The sequence below is a fragment of the Myotis nattereri genome (assembly GCF_964212035.1).
Source record: "Myotis nattereri genome assembly, chromosome: 2".
In the NCBI taxonomy this organism is placed as follows: domain Eukaryota; kingdom Metazoa; phylum Chordata; class Mammalia; order Chiroptera; family Vespertilionidae; genus Myotis; species Myotis nattereri.
Window position 1 is genome coordinate 77,585,562 of NC_138076.1, and position 25,865 is coordinate 77,611,426.

Here is a 25,865-nt window from a genome sequence, read left to right on the forward strand (position 1 = left end):
ACCCAAGTAGATGCCCTTGACCAGAATCGAACCCGGGACCTTTCAGTCTGCAGGCCAACGCTCTATCCACTGAGCCAAACCGGTTTCAGCCCAAACACTCAATTCTTAAAAAGGAAGAAGTAAAATTATCCCCAAACATATTTTGATAGGTATATACAAATTCACAGAAGTATATCGTTAGTTATCTACTATGTTATCCTTAAACTCTCTTCTCTCTTATTTCCTGAAAACAAAGAATTTATTTAAGAAATGTTTATTAATTGCACACAAGTAAGATTTCAAGGAAGTTACACTTTAAAAAATATGCAAGACAATTTTGTCAAACACATCATTATGGGGAATTTATAACATTTTATTCTCACTGAAAGTGATATGTTTTGATATTGATTTGTACTATTTGCTAAAATTTGTTAAATTCTAGAGAAATCACAGCATCTTAAATCATAAACACTGTTGCTCGCATCTATCCTATGCAGAAAACAAAGGAACAAGAGTTGAATATTTCATACATTCCTACAAACTTAATTCTCTAAAGTTTTAGTGATATTTATAAGAAGCACTAGAAGACCGTTCCAGGAGGATTCCTGCAGGAATAGGGCTTCCTCGGGCTGATCGTGCTGCCAAGCCCCTCCGCCCAGGGCCGCAGACGGGGGTCCTGGCTAGGGGCGGGGCTTAGGCGGCCCTTTCGCGCTGCCAAGCCCCTCCACCCAGGGCCACAGATGGGGGTCTTGCCCACCCAGGGCCACACACAAGGGTCCTGGCTGGGGGCGGGGCTTAGGCGGCACATGGGGGCCCGGATGGTGGCTTGCGCTGTCCCGCCCTGCCTGCAGTATGCAAATTAGCCACCATCTTTGTTGTCGGTTAATTTGCATATTGCACTGATTAGCCAATGGGAGGTGTAGTGAAGGTATGGTCAATTACCATGTTTGTCTATTATTTGATTAGATATTTCAATACAAATAAAAATTAGGGGACACTTTATGTCAAAGACACTTCCTGAGATTTGAGAAAAATACATTGCCATTCCTTCCTCTTGCAAACAAATCCTTATTTTTTCAATCTAGTTTCATAGCACAAGGTATTGATGGTTCAATTAAATAATGCTGCTTTAGATTCTGTGCATTTAGTATCAAAACAATCTAGGAACTAGAAAAACCCTAAGTTCCATAGAATAAAAGTAAATAAAATGTGTCAAGATATGTATCATTGTCTCATACTGAAAAGTTCACTGGATTGCAAGTAAAAAAGTGAATAATCTAATAGTTTGCCATTTCATACATGTGACATGGAGGCTATTTGGAATATCTGAATCATAGATTATCTATATGTAGAATAATATGAAAATGTATAAATTGGAAAACCATTTTGAGTATTTCAATATGACAGGGAACACATTCCTGTATTCTAATTTTTCCTAATGCTATTCTTTAAAATTTCAATTTCTTATTTTTGCTTTTGTGACTTAGAGGTAAAGATAACCATCTGTTTTATATACTTTAATACTAACTACAATAATGTATATTGTCATATGTTGAAATTTAATATTTTAGTCCTAGCTGGTTTGGCTCAGTGGATAGAGATTGGCCTATGGACCAATGGTTCAATTCTGGTCAAGGGGATTTACCTCGGTTTCAGACCCCTCCCCGGGCCAGGGCCCTGGTTGGGGCTTGTGCCAAAAGCAACCAATCCATGTGCTTCTCTCACATCCATGTTTCTCTCTGTCTTTCCCTCTCTCATCCACTCTCTCTAAAAATCAATGGAAAAATATCCTTGGGTGAGGATTTAAAAACAATTAATATTTTAAAAATGTAGCTCTTTTATAAACGCTTAGATGTTTAGCACGTTTAGTTCATTTCTAGTCTGTATGTTGCAACAATGAGCTATATAAACTCGGGCTACTTCCGTTCAAAGTGATTTCATTAGTTTTCTTTTTTTGTTTTCTTTTTTGTTGTTGATATTGTTTATGTGTATAGCAGATGGCAACAATCATAGAAATCAGCGCAGCAATCAAAGGGATCAGTGGCATGATGCATCCTTGTAAGGGTCACAGAAGACACCCACTGGGAAAATAGCAGTAACATCTGACAGCAAGTGCTGAACACTGTATCTGCTTAGAAATCAGACAGGATCAGGACTGAAGATGACCTGGAACTGCTGAATGAAATAAGGGAGGAGAAGATGGGGTGTCAGAAGTTATTTTTGTTTTTTTTCTTGCTGCAAGGGGACTATGTAGGCCAATATGTCCATTTTGCTATTTCAATTGTTTAATGTCCATCGCATTCTTGATAATTGCCTCTTCGTTGGTATAACATAGTAAATGGCATGAACGGAGGTGAATGAAGATAGGCAGAGTTGCATAAGAATATTCTCAGCATAACCATACATGTTGAGCATTTTTAAGAAATCACCTGTCGATAGTGCTTATGATTTTGTCTTTGACAGCTCATCATAGGTTCATTTAACTAAAGTTATAATACAAATTTCTGTAAAATTTTTAATGTTTTCAAAAGAATTTTAACTGATGTCTTTACACCTTTACTTTCTTGATTTCTTTGTTTTAACCTGGATAAATTTAATTCTGTGGCTGTATTTTATGTTTAAGTTTGACTACGCCTTGGATGACCAGATTAGACATTATGTCTAGGTGCACCTATGAGGATGTTTTCAGATGAGATTAGCAGTTGAATTGGAGGCTGGGTCAATGTGGGTGGACATTCTCCAATCCTTTGAAGGTTGACTTTATCAAAAGGCAGAGAAAAGAGGAATTTACCCTTTCCCCTGCTTCACTGCTTCTGCTGCCATCAGTCTTCCTCTGCCCTTGGACTGGTTTTATTTCTCTAGAGAGCCCCGACTAACACAAACTCTCAGTTATTGGTCCCGAGCTCTGATTGCTCTCTACTACATAATGGGTAAGGAGTCTCAAATTTAACCTGAATAATACCTGACATCACAAAAGAAAGCATTCTTTCTGATTTTCAGATCAGTGTTAATATAATGGTTACAGCAATGATTCAGACTTGAAATTTACTGTACCACAAAAATAGTATGGATAGGTGAATTGGTTATAATTATCATTATTTAAATAAAATCTTAAAACTATGGAAAAATGAACCTTTCCTGGAATTTAATCCCTGCATTTAGAATACATATTTACATTAGATGTTTTCCATTTGTTTGATGAACGTACTAAATGTAAAACTAATTATAATATGTCACATAAGGCAATATAGAGCACTAAGAGATAGATGAGCTTTTGATCCAGACACAAGTTAGAAACCTTATCTTTTGATCTCTAATACTAATTGGTAATTCATTTTATATGTGCAAACCTTAGTCAGTGTTTTAAGTGTGATATATGTGATAAAACTACTACAGTGGCAAAAAGTAAAGCATAAAGAGTCAAGTATTATCTTTATTATTACAATCATATCCATTCTTACATAGGAAGTTATAGATTGCTAAATAAAGGTTTGGTTTGGTTTTTTAAATGAGGCATGTGTGCCACGTAATGGTATCAGCTATATGAGTTGAACTGACCTCTATTTATTACTTTTAATTACAAAACAAAATACCACAAAATGTATTTAAATGTCAAGATATAGATGAGAAATGTAGTTAGAGGTCAAATAAGATATGTTTAGATATAGTGAACCCTCGATTTTGCAGACCTCGATTTAATGGACTTCAGGTTTAACAGACAAAATTTCCGGTCCATTTGTGAAAATTAACACGCTGTTAATTTTAAAATGCTTTTAACTAAGATTTGTCTATAATTAAATCAGTGATGTGGAATGCAGAGGAAGACAGAAGACATCGAGTAATGTGCAGGAAATCTTAGATTCAGTAAGACTACATTTTATTACAGAGGGTCTTAGTAAACTATAAATAAATAAGGCATGCTTTTCATACTAATATATATGTACATTTTAATTTTAGTAAAAAAAAAAGAGAGACTTGTATTGGAATGCCACTGACCAAATATGAGGAAAATGAAATAAACTGACATTTTATGTTTAGATCACAAGTAAGCACATTTTTCATATGTGAATCTAGGTATCTTAAAAAGCTACTAGAAAATACATGACAGATTATGTAAATCATCCCAATGCTCAAAAATTAAGCAAAACAAATAAATATATAAAATGACTCTTGGATGCAAAGTTATGAGGAAATCTAGAATGAGAACATAGAGTTATATGGAGCTAGGCCCATTAAATATTCTACTTGTGAATAGCATCCTAATAAGTACTACTTCAATGTCATATTACTTCAGCTGTATAACACTAAACTCAGAAATTTACAGAAATGTACCACTGAAATACCAAGGAAGGTAACAAAGAGGATCCATCTGACAGCTGTATTATTATCTGAGATTTAGGGTGAAGTAACTATAATTTCAAATATTAATAGTTTCAGAATGTTTATAATCCACAGATCACCAGCCAAAGAGAAATAAAATCAGAACATCAGAAGGGAAGGTTGGATGTAAGAAGCAAAGTCAGCAAGGAATTCATTTAAATAAAAGCTGAAATATTGACTACAGAATAATAATAGAAAAAATATATATGGGCATAATAAGGAGAGTTATACCTTGTGGTAATTGAACCAAAGTCTGGATATTAGTATCAAAAGAATCAGACACATATGCATGAAATCTCAAATAGCAAGACTGTGTAAACAATGTGAGATTGGATAAAGTACAGACATTGGGTTGAAACTGATTACACTAATCAGGAAAAAGTTGAGAGACCGTAAATTCCTGAAGAAAATGAACCTTCCCAGGCATTTGTTGCCTCAAAAAATAGGAGGGAAAATATACATTAAAAAGTTTGAGTACACACAAATTAAGTTATACTAGTATAATTTAATTATACTAGTGTGTATAATAATTTTAAATTAGTAGCTGATCTACACTAAACAAGCACAGATGTATCCTCCCCCAAAACACATGAAAATAGACAACTTAAAAGCAGAATGCTAAAATTACATAAAGAAGTTATGGATGCTATTAATTTTAAAAAATAAAATAAAATTTAATTTTTAGAGAAGTTTTAAGCTTACCACAAAATTGAACAGATAGTACAGAGAAACTTTCGATATACTCCGACCCCCCATTATCAACATCCTCCCCTAGAATACTACATTTGTTACAATCAATGAACCTCCACCAACACATCATTATTACCCATAGAACATGGTTTACATTAGGGTTCACTCTCAGGGTGGTATATCACATGGATTTGGATAGACGTACAATGGCATGTCTCCATTATTACATTATTGTACATAATAGTTTCGCTGCCCTAAAAATTCATTTGTGTTCTGCCTATTACTCATCTTTCCCTTCCTTTTTCATGTGCATGGTGATGATATAGGAAATACAGGAAAGGTCACTGGAAAAGATATTTTTAAAGTTTGTTATAAGTTGCTAATTAGCTAAGGAAGCTTGAATTAAGAAAAAATGAAGGTCTGGGATAAGATAGAGACCATGGCTTCTGGGAAAGGCTAAGAGACCAGGTAGGGGTCCATTTGTCAGAGAGAAGCTTTAAAAGGAATTGTTTGAGGAGGCCATCATATTTCCCAATTAAGCAAGCAGCCTGGGGCCTGTTAGGGAGTTGAAACGTTTATTGAATGTCTTTTCCAAGAGCCCAGCATTGTGTATTCTAAGAAGTGAAATGAGGGCCTTGGTTAGTGTGAGAAATGTTTATAACTCTGAAAGGGATATGGGGAGATCTGGTGAGGCTTTATATTGTAGCCTCAGTACATATAGGGACATGTGGTGACCTTGATCTATATTTTGTGTAACTATGAGGCAAAAAGATCCGTAGAGATTTTTACCCTGACGAGAACAACTCTTGGACAATGATGCAGTAGTTTGTAAAAATGTGCACATGGGAAACATTTTTTGCTATTTGACAAGGACATCCAGTGCTAAGACAAGTGCCTGAAGTTTGAGCAATTCTTCTGACCCTTGGGTCCTGTCCTTAATCCCCTATATCCTAAATAAGGAATGAGAAACCACTGTATTATAGTGAGATCCAACAATTATAATGACAGCACTGCCACTCGTGTGATCTATGAAATTCAACTGATATTCATTCAGTTGATTCCAAAGGACTCCCCAGTTAACCAAGGTGTCTGGGGTGGGGGTGAAGGTGTCCTCCACCAGCACCATGGCATCTGGCAAAGGCTGAAAATAGGGGAGGCCACACCTAACTATTGTTGGATTGTGCCAAAGGGCCAGACTTAACACCATTCTGTATGAAAGATGTACTGGGCCATGCCAAGTCTGTGGGGTGCTAATTTCATAGCCCAGGGCATAATGAAAAATTGGATACTAAAGGTCAGAAGCCCCAGATTAGTGAGAGCTTCCATTTATTGGAAATTTCGGTATGTGGCCAGCAATTTTTATTTTATTTTAATGGTCAAGAAGGGCAGTTATTTGCATCAGAAACCCAGGGGCAACTTATGACTATTATAGGTGTTCCAGCAACTCCAGGAGCAGGAGCAGATGTTACAAAAGCCTCTAATGAAGTCAGTGGAGGCATTTACTGAAATCCCTATTGATTATAATTTGGACATGTTCTAGAGTCTTGCTGAGGGGGGTCTCATTTTAGGTGGGCTAATTTGTAAATAGTAGCATTAGTGAAGTTATGTAAACTGTGTAAATGAGACACATGTTGCCTTCAGAATCCCAAAAGAACTAAAATATGTTAGACTTGTGTGTTCTTAATGAATGTATTAAATTAATTTTCTCATAGGAGGATATTGTCAAAATAATATCACACCTGTGCTCCTGAAAAAAAGTAGATGCGGTTAAGATCTTGTGTGCATAGAGAATGTGTGATGGCAAAGCTGTTGATATATTCCCTGGGTAGTCTAATAAAAATGTACTGCGTCCCTTTGCAGGTTAAGGCCAACTGTTCGAAAAGCTTGTGAAATAAGTACTGAATAGAACACATTAGTCAGATAAATAATACCAAAATATTTAACTTACGCTGAATGGATGGTGTCAGTAATTTTAAAAATATGGAGTATTGGGTGTGTGTGGGAAATAATGAAAGAACAACAGCATTAAGGTTGCAGCAACTCACTATGAGGCATCATTTTTCCCTAGGCTGCAGAAAAAGCAAAATCAGGTTGTTAAATGAAAAAGCAGAGGGATAATCGCCTGTTTACTAATTATCTTATATAAGAATTTTAAATCCTTGAAGGACCTGTTTCAACTTACATTGGGCCATATTAACTATTTTAATTGGACATTCATAGGTCCCATTTTATCAAGCAATTTGTAAGTGCCGAAAATTCAATTTAATTTTAATTTATTACTAATTTTGTGAGAATGCTAACGCCTGCTATGGGATATTTTAGAAAAATGAGAACTGACCATAGGAAATTTAGTGAAGGCTTTAAAGTGTAGCATTACTACTTTTTATCTATTTTATATTTAATTGCAGTCAAGTTTATGGAGGGTTTCATGTTAAAATTTAGTGAGATCCTCAGGTATAACTGTAATTTGAATGTCACTATTGAGTAAATACATTAATAATTGCCAATTGCTGCATTTTAACAAATGTTAACGTTAATTTAGAACCTGTTGTAGAGGTAAAAAAGCTAATCAATGCTCTTTTAATTTTTTGTTATCTAAATTCTTTTAGTAGATTTTGGATTTGCAAATGGGACTTTGTTTTAAATATACATATTTCACTTCCTCTTTCCTTCCTTCCTTCCTTGCCTTCACTAGACATACTTTAAGGAGTGTTTTCTTTCTTTTCTTTTTTATTTTAATTTATTGTTTTTTAATTTAAATTCTTTATTTAATATATTACATGTCTCCTCTTTTCCCCATTGACCTCTCCCTGGCTGGCCCCACCACCAACACATGCCCTCACCCCCGACACTCCCATCTGTGTCCATTGGTTATGCTCATATGCATGCATACAAGTCCTTTGGTTGATCTCTTACCCTCTCACTCCCTGCCTTCCCTCATAGGTTGGACAGTCTATTCGATGCTTCTATGACTTAGGTTCTATTTTTGTCCATTAGTTTATGCTGTACATTATATTCCATAAATGAGTGAGATCATGTGATATCTTTCTCTGACTGCCTTATTTCGCTTAACATAATGCTCTCCAGTTCCATCTGTGCTGTTGCAAATGGTAAGAATTCCTTATTTTTTACAGCAGCAGAGTATTCCATTGTGTAGATGTGCCAGAGTTTTCTAATCCACTCATCACCTGATGGGCACTTAGGCTGTTTCCAAATCTTAGCTATGGTGAATTGTACCGCTATGAACATAGGGATGCATATGTCCTTTCTGATTGGTGTTTCTGTTTTCTTGGGATATATTCTTAGAAGTGGGATGACTGAGTCAAATGGAAGTACCATTTTTAACTTTTTGAGGAAACGCCATACAGTTTTACACAGTGGCTGCATGAGTCTGCATTCCCACCAGCAATGCAGAAGGTTTCCTTTTTCTCCACATCCTCTCCAACACTTGTTGTTTGTTGATTTGTTGATGATAGCCATTCTGGCAAGTGTGAGATGATACCGCATTGTCGTTTTAATTTGCATCTCTCGTATAATTAGTGACTTTGAGCATGTTTTCATATGTCTTTTGGCCTTCTGTATGTCCTCTTTTGAAAAGTGTCTATCTAGGTCAGTTGCCCATTTTTTTGATTGGATTGTTTATCTTCCTATTGTTAAGTTTCATGAGTTCCCTGTAAATGTTGGAGATTAAACCCTTATCGGTGATATCATTGGCAAATATGATCTCCCATGCAGTGGGTCTTCTTGTTGTTTTGTTGATGGTTTACTTTGCTGTGCAAAAGCTTTTTATTTTGATGTAGTCCCATTTGTTTATTTTCTCTTTAGTTTCCATTGCCCTAGGAGCAATATCAGTGAAGAAATTTCTTCGGCATATGTCTGCTATTTCGCTGCCTATGGATTCCTCTAGTATTTTTATGGTTTCCCGTCTTACATTTAAGTCCTTTATCCATTTTGAGTTTATTTTTGTGTATGGTGTAAGTTGGTGGTCTAGTTACATCTTTTTGCATGTATCTGTTCAATTTTCCCAACACCATTTATTGAAGAGACTGTCTTGCCTCCATTGTATGCTCTTGCCTCCTTTGTCAAATATTAATTGGGCATAGTGGTTTGGGTCAATTTCTGGGTTCTCTAATCTATTCCATTGATCTATATGTCTGTTCTTGTGCCAGTACCAAGCTGTTTTAAGAATAGTGGCTTTGTAATACAGCTTGATATCTGGTATTGTGCCCTCCAACTTTGTTCTTTTTTCTTAAGATTGCTGTGGCTACTTGTTGTCTTTTTTTTTTTTTTTTCACAGACATAGAACAAACTCTCCAAAATTCATATGGAATAATAAAAGACTATTTGATTTTTATGAGTTGTCTTCTTTCTGTTGCTTGTGCTTTGTGGTGGTTGCAGTTTTCTGGATTTGTGCATTTATGGCTGTCATCAAATTCTGTGCTTTTTGGTCATTGTGTATTCAAATATTTACATATCTCTTCTCCTTTTCATCCATCAGGGACTCTGACTATGTATCAGGCCACCTGACATTGTCCTCTTCCTACTGAAAGTCTTCATTTTTCAAATTATTTCTTAAAACTTTATTTTCATTTCCAATAGCTTCTATTTCCATGCCTCCTCTGACTGGCTTATTAATCTTTTCTTATGAAGTTTCTGAAATGCTGTTTTTTCATCTCAGTTATTATAGTTTTCATTTCTAGAATATCATGTCTGATCTCTTTTATATCTTTTAGATTTCTACTTAACTTTTTAAACATATGAAATACAGCTGTAATACATATTTTAATGGCATTATTTATGAATTCTAACATCTGTGTTAGTTGTGAGTTGATTTCTGTTGATTGCTATTCTTCTTATCATGGGTCATATTTTAATGCAATCCTGGTAATCTTTTATTAGATGTCATACATTGAATATTTTATCATGTTGAATGCCAGTATTTTGTGTTGCACATGAGTTTCTTTAAATTTCTTCTTAAATTCTCACATAAATTAAAGAGTTTTATGTTTTTATATCTTGCTTTTATGATGTATTAGCTGATATACAATTAGTTTTCAGTCTTAGATTATTACATATTATTGATGCAAGATCTTCCAAAATACTCTATCTTATGTGATGCAAATCTGTTTGTTTGTTTGTTTGTTTTGTTTGTGTATCTTTTCATTCTAGCTCAGGAGAATAGGCACCGTGTCCATCCATGTGTGAGTGACATAAATATCACTTATAATCCATTTGAATGGAGTATTTCTTTGGCTTTGTGTAATGTAAAGCTGTTATTTGCTCCCTTGAAGGCCTTCTGAGTGCTAGCACCTGCCCTGCTTGTTTTGAACTTTTACTTAATATTTGACTATTTCTGGGGTCCCATTCCCAACATGTGTGTTCAATTGATAAGCCTCATGATGACCTTCCAATTTTATTCCTGCCCACTTTTCCATGTTGATTCATTTACATTCAAATTACCCAACAAGAATGTTTCTTGTTAGCTCTGAGCTACCCCTCTCATGACTCCCAATAAAGGCACTTGCTCTGCCATTTTCTTGTCTGCTGTGAACAACAGCTGTGGCCCTCTGGACACGCCACGCCTCCCTCTTTAGGACCTGTGAGTATAATAAATCCTTTAATTTAACATGTCTTTCCCAGTGTAATTTACATGGCCAAGTTGGAATGATCCTTAAAAAAAACACCAAGAAGTCTTACTCCCTCATTTACAAATATCTTGGATAGTTTCCAATGTAGATGTTGAAACTAATTGAATACTTGACTGGAATTCTGTGAGTTTTGTCAGGCTCCTCTTTGTCTATCTATCTCATTCCTGGTACACTGTCCCATAGAGTTTTGCTGCATATCCTAGAGACCAGTTAAGAGCTATCTCCTCTAGCCATGCCACAGGTTTTCTATGTATTTAAAGCTCTGCATTAATCTTTTTTTTAAGCTGAAATATATAGAATTTTTTTGCTTGTGTATTAGATTCTAATTCAATTGCATTTACAACTTATGTTACCAGTCAATATGTCATATACAGCTGATTTATGAATTTCTGTTATTTAAATAAATGTGTACAAGTTTATAATACTTGGGTAGGAGGTGGGCATTTGGCTAATATACTAAAAAAAATGAATGTGGTAGATGGATGTCTGAAAGATAAAGTTAAAAAGAATTCCTATCAAACTTGAGGTGGGCAATAAAACTATATTTTTATAAATATATCATAATTTTTCAATGTGCTCTAGTACCTTATTTTTATATGTTTCTCCTTAGTACTGAAGAAGATGTGGACATTCAGTATTAATTCTTATTGGCAATAATTGCTTTTATGCTTCCATTTATCTTCCTAGATATATTTGAACAAAATTAGAAATACCTCCACCAGTAATTGCAAGTCAGATAAGATTTTAAACCAATATTATTGCCAATGATTTAAAATAGATTTGCCAAATATAACATCTTTGAAGGACATAATGTGTTTATTTTATTTTTTAAAGGTAACTTCTTTTCTGGTTGTTAAAATCGTGTAAGACCTTCAAGTGGCTTTTATAACATTGAATCATTTGTTTTCTCCTTTTACATTCACTTCATATTCTATTTTTCATTTAGCAAGTTAACATTTTTTTTGTTTTGTCTTGTGACTCATTGCAGTAGATTTAGAGCATGGAACATCTATTTTGACTTGTTATTGACCTTGTAATTATGCACTCATTTCCCAGAATGTTATTGAATGAACAAATTTCTTATTTTGAAATCTCAACTTGAGTCTCTTCATTATTTCATTGTTCCTTTTTTATTTGCTTGCTTGGTAAAATTTTCTATTAAAAATAGACATTGCTTTTTTGTGTTCACAAATGATAAAAAAATGTATTTTATTCTTATGTATTTTACTTAAAGTTTTCAAATTGAAATTAATTTGAATTCTTTTACAAAACTTTATTTTTTTCTCATTTTAAATTTAACTAGTTTCTATTATTTTATTTCTATACAGTCTATATATGATATGTATTGGTATATTTAGCCATGTATATATGATATGTATTGGTATATTTAGCCATGGCACTTCAAGAATATAGACTTGACATCCTTAAACCTAGCAGAATTATGCATTCTGTTTTTTTCAAGCTCTCTTAACATACTTTTAGTAGCATTCCTTTATATAAAGTTTGGGAGAAGACATTTTTGTAATATTTATTCTGTTAATATCTTTTATGCTTGCATATTTATGATTAAAATGTATTAATTTTGCAAAAAAATTTCTGGAAGATTCCATGTTTGACAATATAAAGAGCCTTGTCAGCCCAAATATTTTTGTACTGGCCATGCAGTTTGCAATCAGAGGTTCCTCTATTTATATATCCTACAATGTGAAAGGCACTCTCTGATACTCTGTAATATATCTGATTAGATATCTTGATGATTGACTTTCAAATTTTAAAAAAGTGAAACATTTTGTGTACATAAATGAACTACTGGGAAAATGTATATCTCAAAACAAAACACTAAGTAAAGGTTAAACAAGAATAAATTATAAATATAACATTTATATCTGGATTTCAATATAGATTCATATGCTGGTATTGAGATTGAAACCCAGTTTTAACCATTTTGAGTTTATTTTTGTGTATGGTGTGAGTTGGTGGTCTAGTTTCATTTCTTTTTGCATGTACTAGTATCTGTCCAATTTTCCCAGCGCCATTTATTGAAGAGACTGTCTTGACTCCATTGTATGCTCTTGCCTCCTTTGTCAAATATTAATTGAGCATAATGGCTTGGGTTCATCTCTGGGTTCTCTGTTCTGTTCCATTGGTCTATATGTGTGTTCTTATGCCAGTACAGGTAGTTTTGAGAATAGTGGCGTTGTATTATCGCTTGATATCTGGTATTGTGAGTGCTCCAACTTTGTTCTTCTTTCTCAGGATTGTTGCGGCTATCCAGGATGTTTTTTTTTGTTTTTTTTTTTTTTTTTTTTTTTTTTTTTTTTTATTCCATATGAAATTTAGAGAATTTGTTCTAGGTCTGTGAAATATGCTGTTGGCATTTTAATGGGGATTGCATTAAATCTATAGATTTCTTTGGGTAGTATGGACATTTTAATGATGTCAGTTCTACCAATCCACGACCACGCTATATTCTTCCATTTATGTATTCCTCTATCTCTTTTTTCAATGTCCTGTAGTTTTCCGCAGACAGGTCTTTTACCTCATTAGTTAAGTTTATTCCTAGGTGTCTTAATATTTTTTTTGTGCAATAGTAAATGGGATTGTTTTATATTTTGTTTCTCTTTCTGTGAGTTCACTATTGCTGTATAAAAAGCCATAGATTTCTGGCTGTTAATTTTGTATCCTGCTCCATTGCTGAATTCATTTATTAAACTGAGTAGTTTTTTATGGACTCTTTAGGGTTTTCTATGTACATTATTATGACATCTGCGAATAATGACAGTTTTACTTCTTCTTTTCCAATTTGGATGCCATTTATTTATTTTTCTTGTCTGATCGCAATAGCTAGTACTTCCAGTACTATGTTGAACATGAGTGGTGAGAGTGGGCATCCCTGTCTTGTTCCTGTTCTTAGGTGAAATGGTTTTAGTTTTTGCCCATTGTGTATGATATTGGCTGTAGGTTTGTCATATAAGGCTTTTATTATGATGAGGTATGATCCCCCTATTCCCACTTTGCTGAGAGTTTTTATCAAGAAAGGATGTTGGATTTTGTCAAATGCTTTTTCTGCATCAATTGATATGATCACGTGATTTTTAATCTCAATTTGTTTATGTGATGTAGCATGTCTATTGATTGCAGATATTGTACCATCCTTGCATCCTCAGAATAAATTCCATTTGGTCATGTTGTATGATCTTTCTAATGTAATGCTGGATCTAATTTGCTAGGATTCTGTTGTGGATTTTAGCATCTATGTTCATCAGAGATATTGGCCCGTAGTTCTCTTTCTTTGTGGTGTCTTTATCTGGTTTTGGGATTAAGGTAATTCTGGCTTCATAAGAAAAGCTTAGAAGTGTGCATTACTCTTGAATTTTTTGGAATAGTCTGAGGAGGATAGGTTTTAGTTCTTCTTTAAATGAAAGGACTTAAATGTAAGCCAGGAAACCATAACAATCTCAGAATAATCCACAGGAAGCAAAATATCAGACATATGCTGTAGCAATATCTTTACCGATACAACTCCTAGGGCAATGGAAACTAAGGAGAAAATAAACAAATGGGACTACATCAAAATAAAAAGCTTCTGCACAGCAAAAGAAGCCATCAACAAAACAACAAGAAAGTCCACTGCATGGTAGAAGAGATTTGCCATTGTTATCTCTAATAAAGATTAAATCTGCAACATTTACAGGGAATTCATACAACTTAACAAAAGGAAGATAAGCAATACAATCAAAAAATGGGCAAAGAGCATTGACAATTTTCGAAAGGGGTTATACAGAAGGCCAAGAAACATATGAAAACATGATCAAAGTTACTAATCATCCAAGTGATGCAAATCAAAAGAATAATGAGGTACCATCTCACACCTGACAGAATGGCTATCATGAGCAAATCAACAAAGGACAACTGCTGGAGAGGATGCAGAGGAAAAGGAACCCTAGTGCACTGCTGGTTGAAATGCAGACTGGTGCAGCCACTGTGGAAAACAGTGTGGAGTTTCCTCAAAAAATTAAAAATAGAACTCCCATTTGACCCAGTAATTCCACTTCTAAGAATATATCCCAAGAAATCAGAAACACCAATCAGAATATATATACACCCCTATGTTCATAGCAGCACAATTTACAATAGGTAAGATTTAGAAACAGCCTAAGTGCTCATTAGCAGATGACTGGATTTAAAAATGGTGGTACATCTACATAATGAAATACTAACCCGCTATAAAAAACAAGGAACTTTTACCATTTGCAACCAGCATGGATGGACCTGGAGAGCATTATGCTAAGTGAAATAAGCCAGTTGGAGAAAGATAAATATCACATGATCTCACTCATTTGTAGAATATAATGAACAACATAAACGGATGAACAAAAATAGAGCCAGAAGCATTGAACAGACCTTCCAACCTAAGTGGGAAGTCAAGGGAAGTTGCAAGTTAATAGATCAACCAAAGAACTTGTATGCATGCATATGAGCATAACCAATGGACCCAGACAGTGGAGGGATAAGGACATGTGCTGAGGGGCGGGAGGGACCAGAGAGAAGACAATGGGGGTAAAAGGAGACATATGTAATGCTTTAAACAATGAAGAATTTAAATTAAAAAAATCCAGTGTTGGTTCTTCATGAGGTACAAGAAATGATGAAAATGAAAGAACAAAACAGAGACACACAGACAGGGAATCTAATTGGACAACTTTTCCCATATAGTTGGGTCACAAAGCTTATATATTTAATGTGTATGGTTGACCAAGAAATAATCCTCCTGCCCAGGAAGGCACTTTTCCTAATTGGGACTTTATTATAGACTTTAGCTGGTAGGTTGCAATTATTCTTGAGATTTTAGAAACTCAAGGAAGCAATGATGTAAATTTGTACGAGCTCACACTACATTGGTCACACGAAGACTTTTATGGAGATACTAAAATAGAGTGATTCTGGACTGGCAGTGATTCAGACAGCTGATGAATCTAAGCTCAGGTTAGCAAAACAAAACAAAACAAAAAATGGGAAAAAAGCCACTATGTGCAAGGAAATAAAGCCTTATTAAAGTATGTGAAACCCATGTAAATAATTATATCAGTAACAGAATTATTAGATGCAAAATGTAGATTGATTATATGTATTATATTTAATTAAGCAAAGTTAATGCAAAACCAAAATAATATATAAAACAAATGCAAAAAGCAATATAATTCTTAGAAATAAGTAATCTATCAAAAGTTAAGAACATTTCAGTTATAAACATAAAAATATTGCCTTAAAGACACCCTAATTAAACAAACAATTTCAGGGTATATTAGAATTTAAAGAAAAAAATCAAGAAAATCATAATACAATAAGATGCAAGAATAATAATTTAAAAGGACTTAAGCAATTTTAGAGAGATGCACAGTATCTAAAGAACTATGGCAAACTAAATGTAGCAATGTTAAAAAAGGATAATGCATCATGACCAAGTCATAACATTCCTAGAATAGAACATTAATTTTGATGTAAAATTATCATTTATTTTAACAGTATACAATCTCTCACTGTGATTTGCCAGGTTATCCAATTTAAATGAGCAAAAACAAACAAAAACTTAAGATTATCTCTATAGGTTCAGATTAATTACTTGATAACATCCAACATTCAGTCATAATAAAGAAAATAGTTTAGCAGTACCAGAATGAGTAGGTAACTTCGTTAATTAAAAAAATAACTTTAATAAATATATGAACATAATTAATGGGTCAATGAAAAAAGTTACCCTTTGATATAAAGAAGAATTGAGAATGACTGTTATCATGAAAGTCCATCCTTACATTTTATTAAAGATTCTACTCAAAGCAGTTTGGGAAGGAAAAAAGAAAAAAAAAAGTAACATCAGGAATTTGTAAGAAAAAGTAAGTAAAATTATTTATAGTCAATATATGTAAAAGTAAATAAAACATTCCATCTATAATATCATAATCTAGTAATAGAATTGAAATTAATTGCAATTTAATTGACTAATGTATCAACTTTGTGGGACTTAAAAATCAATAAGCAGGAATCTAGTATATGTCTATATTCCTTAAAAGATAATCTGGAAATAATATTTATATGACAATATTTTCAAAGCAAAAATTATATAGTAAAGGTAAGTAAAACAAAACCTGTACAGGACCTTTACGGAGAAAATAAATGAAATTGAATGGACTTTAAAGAGTATAAATAAGTAGAAATATTTATAGATGAGAAGTAAAAGTAGTATAAGTACATTAAGTTCTCCCAAGCAAAGTAATCATAATCACGATCTCTCCAAACTGTGGGATCATGGGAATACCAGGCTTATTTTAAATTTTGATTATATTAGCAAATAGTCAAGAGTAGAGTAGAACACTATGCTCTATCATATATAAAGTTTTTAATGATTATCTGATAATTAAAGACTTTGTAGTAGTACATGAGTAGTCACATTGACAAATAGAATGAAAAAGCTCAGCAGATATACAGGGTTAGATAATTTAAAAGATTCATAAAACTCCACAGTGTATATTTACAAAACATTTTAATAAAGGTTAAGGATATTGTACAGCAGGAGTTGTGCCCAGGCAAGCATCAGAGAGGACCAAGGCTAACAGGAGTAGCCTCAGTCCTTTCTCAGTAATACAGTTTGTGATGTGTCTATGGATTGTGAATCAAAAATAAAAGTGCAAGAGGCTTAAATCTCAGAAGACTGCCAGTCTTGTCCCAGTAATGATCTTCCATACAGTTTTTCCAGAGAGACAAAATTAGGCTGCATGACCAGGTTCAAGAGTACATACTGAAATAACAGACACTAAGTAGAATACATCAGCCAGTATATCTATATATATAAAAGGCTAAGAGACTGTCCAATTGACCAACCGTCTTACTGAATGTTAGCTATGATGCACACTGACCACCAGGGGACAGACACTCAATGCAGGAGTTGCCAAGTGACAGAAACTTTGCAGAGTGCCCTCTCACACTCCAGGACCCCTTGGGAGATGTCGGACTGCCGGTTTTGGCCCAATACCCTCAGGCCAGTCCGAGGGACTCCACCTGCCAGAGGGAGCCTGCTCACTCTGCAGACACCCTTCGAGTTGTGGCGCCGCCCCAGGTGTAGCCGGCTGCGGAGGAACCACTGGAAGTTGGCTCCAGGGCATGTCCAGTCTATCTGGCCCAGTCCTGCCCCACCAGCCACCTTCTAATTAATTTCCTTTTAATGTGCACGAATCCATGCACCGGGCCACTAGTTTTCTACTAATTATACTGATAGGCTGGCATAAGTTTGCTATGGTCTGTCTCAGACAATAGAATATACATATATTAAGCCATAGTTCATACATTTTATTCATGTTTAAACAAGTTTTGTATTGTTTATGTGTGCATGCAAGCATCTAAAATGTTTTTTGACATAAGGTAAATATTCAATAAATGTTTGTTGAAAAAAAGCATAGACATCTTCATTGAGAATCTATTATGTTTTGAGCACGGAGCAACTTGTCATATGTAACATATCAGATCCAGTATCAACTTTATATTTTAAAGGAAAAGGGTCAGAGAGTTTAAATATAGCAATAATTTTAAAGTTGGTGTTACAGTTCAGTCTGTTTATATTAATGCAGTTCACATGGTTAAAAAATTAAAAGTAGAACAACTTTCCCTTGCACATAAGAACTTTAGTAGCTCAATAATTTTTACTGTGATACAACTTTCTGTATTCTCATAAGGAGAATTGAACATAGAGATATTACCCATATTAAGTTGTTTCCCCTTTAAATTTTAAATTCATGACAGACTTTTATTGTGATAAATAATTTCTTAATTTTCTCTTTTTAAAAACATTCTATAAGATTTTAATATAGCTTTCTTGTTATTTCCATGTTAATATCATTACATTTCACTACATTAGTTCTTTGTTTTTCTGCATCTCTTAATTATAATACCTTCCAATAAATATTTCATTTTTATTAATGTTTTCTTACTTTTTAAATATTGTTACATTCTGTAATTATTATTAACTTTATTTGGAGAAGCATCTGTTGACATTAACCATATATATAAAACATACACATATATCCTAAATAATAAAAGCCTAGGTGGAGTCACGCCCTCTCGTGACACCCTCGTGCAACGCCCTTGCACAATGTCATCACAAGATGGCTGCCACAAGATGGCCACATGCACAGTGGAGGCAGGGCCTGGTGGCCGCTCTGCGAGGTGAGGCCTGGGGGTCCCATGGCTCTGCGCGGGGTGGAGGAGGCTGGTCCCTGCATCTCCACTGCCTCCTGCAGAGGAGGCGGGTTCTGGAGGAGGAGGCGGGTTGTGGCAGGGAAGGGCAGTTGTGGGCAATCAGGCTGGCAGGGAAGCAGTTAGGCATCAATCAGGTTGTCAGGGGAGCAGTTAGGGGGCAATCAGGCAGGCAGGCAGGCAAGAAGTCCTGGATTATGAGAGGGATGTTGGGCCTAAACCAGCAGTTGGACATCCCCCAAGGGGTCCCAGATTGGAGGGGTGCAGGCCGGGCTGAGGGGCAACCCCCTAGTTTTCAAATATTGTGCACTGGGCCTCTAGTATATACATATATATGCAAATATATATATGTGTTATATGAATAAATTAATTAATAATAGATAAATGGCAAGTTGCTATTACAATCATTTTATTTTTCTAATTATTTTTGGGTCAGTAAAATAAAATTAAGTGATCAGCTTTAGTGAAAGTGTTTCATCTTGCCTCATTGAAGTAATAATGGAATAACCATTATTTCTGTTTTGCAATATTGCTCCTAATATAATGTTAGAAAATTATTACTTCTAGGCTCTTCTTTTGATAGAACATTTACCTTGATATTAAAAGAATACAGACACCCCAAAGTTTCTAAAATTTGGGTAGGTACTATTAATTAGAAATAGGTAGTAACTTGGAGAATTAAGAACCATATGGTTTTATTCATGCAGAATATAAAACTGAAAGCAACACATAAACAAGAAAAACAAACAAAAACTCATAGTCATAGATGATATTGTGGTTACCAGAGGGAAGCGGGTGGGGAGGTGATAAAGGGTAAAAGAGGTCAAATACATGGTGATGGAAGATGATTTGACTTTGGGTTGTGGGCACACAATGCAATATACAGATCATGTATCATATAACACTACACTTGCTATCTATATAATCTTATTAACCAATGTCACTCCTTTAAATTGTTTTGTTTTGTTTTTGTTAATCTTCACCCAAGGATGTTTTTTCCGTTGATTATTAGAGAGAGTAAAAGGGAAGGAAGGGGGGAGGAGAGAGAGAGAGATCGATGGTTTTAGGCTACCCCTGTGAAAGGGTCCTTTGACCCCCAAAGGGGTCGCGACCCACAGGTTGAGAACCTATGCTATAGAGGAAGTTGAAATGCCCGTTTGTTTTCTTTTAAACAGAATGGTCAGAGAAGAAAAATAATTTATTAATGGAAATTAGTCACTCAAGTTGTCCTCATTTCTAGAACAAGTAAGAATTAAAGCTGTTTCAATAATCTCTCAAATACTATATGGAAAATTTAAGAAATAATAATATCTCGTTTCCTATTTCTTAGAGAGTAGAAAAAAGTGAATGGAAATTTCTTCACTAGGGATGATTGGCAGAATACACTGATTCATCAAACTCACAAAGGTAATGAGCAGTGAACCAGCAAACATTCTTTTAGAAGAGAGGAAAAACTAGAATTCAGAAATTTCTTCAGCACTAACAATACAGAAATGTCCTCAGTGCCTTGCCGACTAGGCAGCAATGGAAGCAGAGTAAGCTCAGCAGGGATAGCACAGGAAACCAAAGCAGAAGAATGAAATGGTAGATGTCAACTCAAACTGAAAGCACAGTTTGTGGACCCCTAGGAGACAACTGCTGAGGACAGCGCAAATACCCCTGTGAAAGGAGTTGAAGTAGAATTAGGTAGTTAGGGTCAGGGGTGGGAGGAGGAGGAATTGTGGAGCTAGCTGAAACAAACAAAGAATGTGTTTTGCGGGAAACAGGATGTTTTTTTCTGGAAAGTGAGAGAGAACAGTGTTGCAAAAAAGCCAGGAACCAATCAGAGAGTGGCACAGATAGACAAAGAGCTGGCCTTTAGCAGATATAAGGGAAGGAGCAGGATGCTTGGGGGCAACTATTTGAATCTCCCTGGAGGGGGGCGCCTGTGTGTGTTTGCAATAAACTCCTGCCGTGGTTGAATGCCTCTGGTCCACTGCTTCATTCTTCCATTCCCTGAGACAAGACCCCAGGAAGAATTCATGCTCACCAGTCCCGGTATTACCTGAAAAAAATTTAAGGAGCATCAAATTTCTGGATACCAATTCATGGTGGAGTTTGACATTTACTTGTATGGTTGATTATACAATTGTTAATCAGTTAAGAATGATATTCTTTGATCCAGATTTTCTTGTTCTAAAATAAAAAAGAAATTGAGTAAGATTTCATAAATAATATTTGTATATAAATCCCGCAGCAAATGAGCAATAAACAAATATTAATTTTTGTGGATGAAGGAGTAATAATAAGTAGTCACTCAAGTGGACTTGTGGGTTTTTATCTTCTTTTCCATTTTCTCTATGAAACATGATTATATAATATTCTGGCCTCTTCTAGAAACTGCTCTATTTTATATATTTCTAATGTTATAATCAATAGAGAATATATCCTGTCTTTCACTAAAACTGTACTTGAACATGGGCTTTTTAATTCATTCAGTGATATTAAGATTCACTAAATACCAAGTTCCAACTCTAGTTAGTTTTGTGTTTTGTCTTGTTATATTTGAGGGTTTTTTTTAATCCATTTTAAATAAGAAAGAGAAGAAAAAGTACAAGATCTACATTATAATAAAAAAGCATTGCAAAATGACACTTCAGAACACTTAACCATTTATCTAATATGCTAATTGCTCCCATAGTCTTTAGTTATTTATCGTTGAATAGGTTTACAGCAATATCTTGAAAGTAAGAAAGAATTTAGTGGCTATGGGTTTAAGTATCTCTCGAGTTTTATAAAAAAAGGGTTCTGCTTTTGAAAGAATTGATCTAAGAAGTTTGAATACATTGTTAGTTATGAAGTGTATCACTGAGACTGCACCCACATTATCTTATTGTGCAAGAGTTTCAGATAAATATCAGGAAATGGCAGGGGGAAGCTGAAGCACCACGATAACGAACAGGACCTTAATGCATTATAGCTTAGATTCTCAATAGTGGAAGTAAACAGTTCATTTCAAATATTTTCACGTCATGATGGTGATTGCCATTTTTTCTTATCAAAGAAAGTAAAGGGAAGGTATCTTAAATAGTTCAAAAATCTGGAAATGCACATGAAGGTCTATATATGACCCCTCCCTACACACAAACCTATCACCATTTATATCAAAGTGTATAAGTGAAAAGAATTGGGCAACATATTAATTTCCTTTTATTTGGTAATAGTAAGATAATTTATATTTCTTTAAAGGAAACTTTATATAAAATAGAATTTTTCTTAAAGTTGTATTTTGGTTGAATTGGAATTGTAATATCTAAAGTATCCATCATGTTATCTTAACCATCAATACGGCATGATGGATTCTTAAAGCACAGCTAGAGCTCTTTAGAAAAAAAAATTAAAAACTACCCCCTTTTTTAAAAAATGGGGTGAAAATGTGAATAAATTTTCCAGAATACTATAGTTGAGTATCATTTTGTATAGAAATCATAGAAGAGAAATAAAATCATAAGGGGATGAGACTTAGCAGGCTCAAAATATTTGAAATGAGCTTGAAATGATAGCTCAATAATATCAGTGTTAATATTTTGATGCATTTGACAAAAAATATAAAGACATATATAATCAATTGCATTCATTACTAGGAATTACAAATTTAAAAGTATTTAGACATCCTGAAACATTTCAAAAAGCAATTAGGATGGAGAAGGGTCACAAAACTAAGTCATATTTGGAGATAACTAAGCCAGATAAGAAAAAAAAAATCAGGAAATAAGATAATTTCCAGGTATCTGAAGAAGTCCGTTGAAAGAGGACTTGCTTAGCAATTGTTCAGCAATTACTTACTATGTTTTGTGTTAGATGCTGAGACTACACCATGAAAAATAGCAGAGATGGTCTTGGCCTCATCGGAACTTATCAGAGGGAGACAGAAAACCAACTAGTTTGAAAAAATAAGTTGCTATGTTGGAGATATCTATGTGCTTAGAATAAAAGGCACAGCAGAAAGTTTCAAGAGGAAATACAATGGATCATGTAGTGCTTAAAGGACTTCCTAGGCAGTGATATTTTAAGTGCACATTCTCAGGGACTGAATTGGGAACCAGCTTTGGAAATATCAGAGAGATGATTCTTTTCAACAAAGAACAAAGTTTTTGAAGATGGAGCATATTGTCCCAGAATATAAAGATGCAGAGTCATTAGGTAATTCTAACAGATTCAATGAATATGTGTGGAAAATAATAAGTATTAAAGAATGAGAATTAAAACTAAGTAATAAATGGCATGTAGTCCTGATAGTGTAATGTATATGTAAAATTACTTTATTAAATTACCAAGTAAAACTGACCTTTATTATTTATGAATCCCACATTAAATTTCTGAAATTCTAGGCAAAATTTCTAAAAATTAAATATATTTTGGAGGTAATTCTAACTAACAGAAAGATGTAAAATTTTTATCATATGCTACTGATCAAACACATAAAAAATCACTCTCATTAAGTAATAGTAATTTATTTCACGTTAAAGTATAACATTTTATGACGGTAAATTTTTTGTATTGACTACCTTAAAATTCTATAAGAAATAACTGATTTATCAGTTTGAAACTAAGTTCTGGAAAATGCTTGAAAATACTGTGCCAAAAGTGTAAAAATTAAGATGGTTTAAGTCTTTTTTTCACAATGTCAATTAAAATCCAAAACTCAAGGCAAAACAGACCTAGAAAATGGCTCAGAGTTTCAGGGCAATTACTGATTACATCTTCTTTGTTTCAAGCAATGTACTGGGGTAAGAACCAGGTTGGGTCTAGGTTGAGTTTAGGTTTTCTGTAAGAAACTGCTTATCTCAGGCTTAGAGACCTCGCCTTCTTTGGGTGGCAGAACTCTTAGATCTTCTTTGACCCCTATCCTTCCTCATACACAAATGCACATACACACGTATCAAACAAAATACCAATATCTAGTGATATGAACTACTAAATATTTCTTATATCAGTCCCCATTACTTATACTAGTAAAAATTATTACAATATTTTAATAGGATCTCCTGCTATAATTTCTTCCACTAACTCTACCACTTAACCCTACTCAACCCTTCATGTATTTGTCACTGTATTCTTTTCAAATGTAAACTGGCAGATGGATTATGCTGACCCTTGTATACATCTGTCTGACCAGGCATCTAGTTGGCATCAGGATAAAAAAAACTATTGTTGGCCCCTGATACTTCTCTCAGGTTTTCTCCTGAGAATTCTCCCTCCTTCCCTCACCTACATGTAGTCTTCATATTTCTCCAAATACGAAATGTATTTCTATGCTCTCCTACTTTTAGTAAGACACTTTATCTAATTTTATTTTGGTCATAAAATGAATGCCAGTATATACTTCATAACAATTTCATTGCCCCTTATGTACACTATCACTTTATCAAATCATTGTTTCTTGGTTCAATGTTATTTGCAAGTTTCTTAGGAGCTACTCTGGTCCCTTAAAACTACAAACACACACACACACACACACACACACACCCCTGATATATTCATTCTAAAGTTTGGAATCTGCCTGAATAATTAAATTATTATTTCTTGTCTCACATCTCATGAGGTTAACCTTTCATTAGGTAACAGTAGGAATTTACATTTACATTGTAACATATAAAAGTTTGAATATCATACCATGTAATGAATCATGAAAGATAAATTACATTAAAGTTATTTGGAGAAAAAAAAAGCTCAAACCATTAAGTTGTCTGAAATGCAATATAATAAAAAGAGGTTTTTGTGGGTTTTTTTTTAATGCTCACAGAAGAATATTTTTTCCATTGATTTTTTTTTTTTTTTTTTTAGAGAGTGAAAGGGAAGGGAGAAAGGAAGGCGTAGTCATACAAATATGTACTGCTATAAATGTTAAAATAAAGTTTGCCTAAGCATACAAAAAATTTGGTGTTCGACTAAAAACAGTTTAATATATTAATATATAATATGTATGGTATATGTTTATAAATATATATGTATAATACATACACACACACATTGCAGGAAATTCATGCTCCATTATTATGGTATAGTGTGCTCATGCTAAATTGGTAACAAAACTGCAGCTACAGCCACAGTAAAAAAGATAATATTATATTTAAGAATCAGAATATAATATTTATAATTTTAAATATAATATTTAAGAACTACAACTCCAATTTTATATGCTAGTCTCTCTATATGTGATATGTTATTTTTCTAATGTTGGATAATTATATTCATTATTCTATATGTCACATATATAAGTTTCAAGAAGGTATATTTTTGTTTAAAATTTTAAATAAATTAATTCCAAAATTATCAATATCTATATTGAAAACAAATTATAACATAGAAATGTGGTCACCACATACTTTTATAATTATACAGATCCTATATAATAAAAGCCTAATATGCTAAGTGTCCATCGTCTAGTTGTCCATTCAACCAATCAAAGCATAACATGCTAATGATAAGCTAAGGCTGCTCAACCACTGGCTATGATGTGCACTGATCACCAGGGGCGGCTCCTGTGTTGAGCGTCTGCCCCCCACAGAGGGAGGCGAACAGTGGAGGTGGCTGGGGGCAGGCTGGCCAGAGGGTAGCGCCAGGCCACCAACCACAGTGGGTGCCAGCGGGGCCCCCTGGTCGCCCTGTCCACCGGTTTCCCCACAGATGTCCCTGATCACCGGCCAGGCCTAGGGACCCTACCCCATATATTGGGAATAGTCTCTTAGATTTAAAAATTAAAACCTGGCAAGGCTACTCTAACACTGGAAAAACAGGATAATGCAGCAATGACATGCATGGACTCTGGCTTGCACATTTTGTGGTCACTACTGATTCCGACACTTATAACTGTGTGACAAAGCCAATTACTTCTCTCTGCTTTAGTTTTTCCACCCATAAGATGGGGGAAATCTGCCT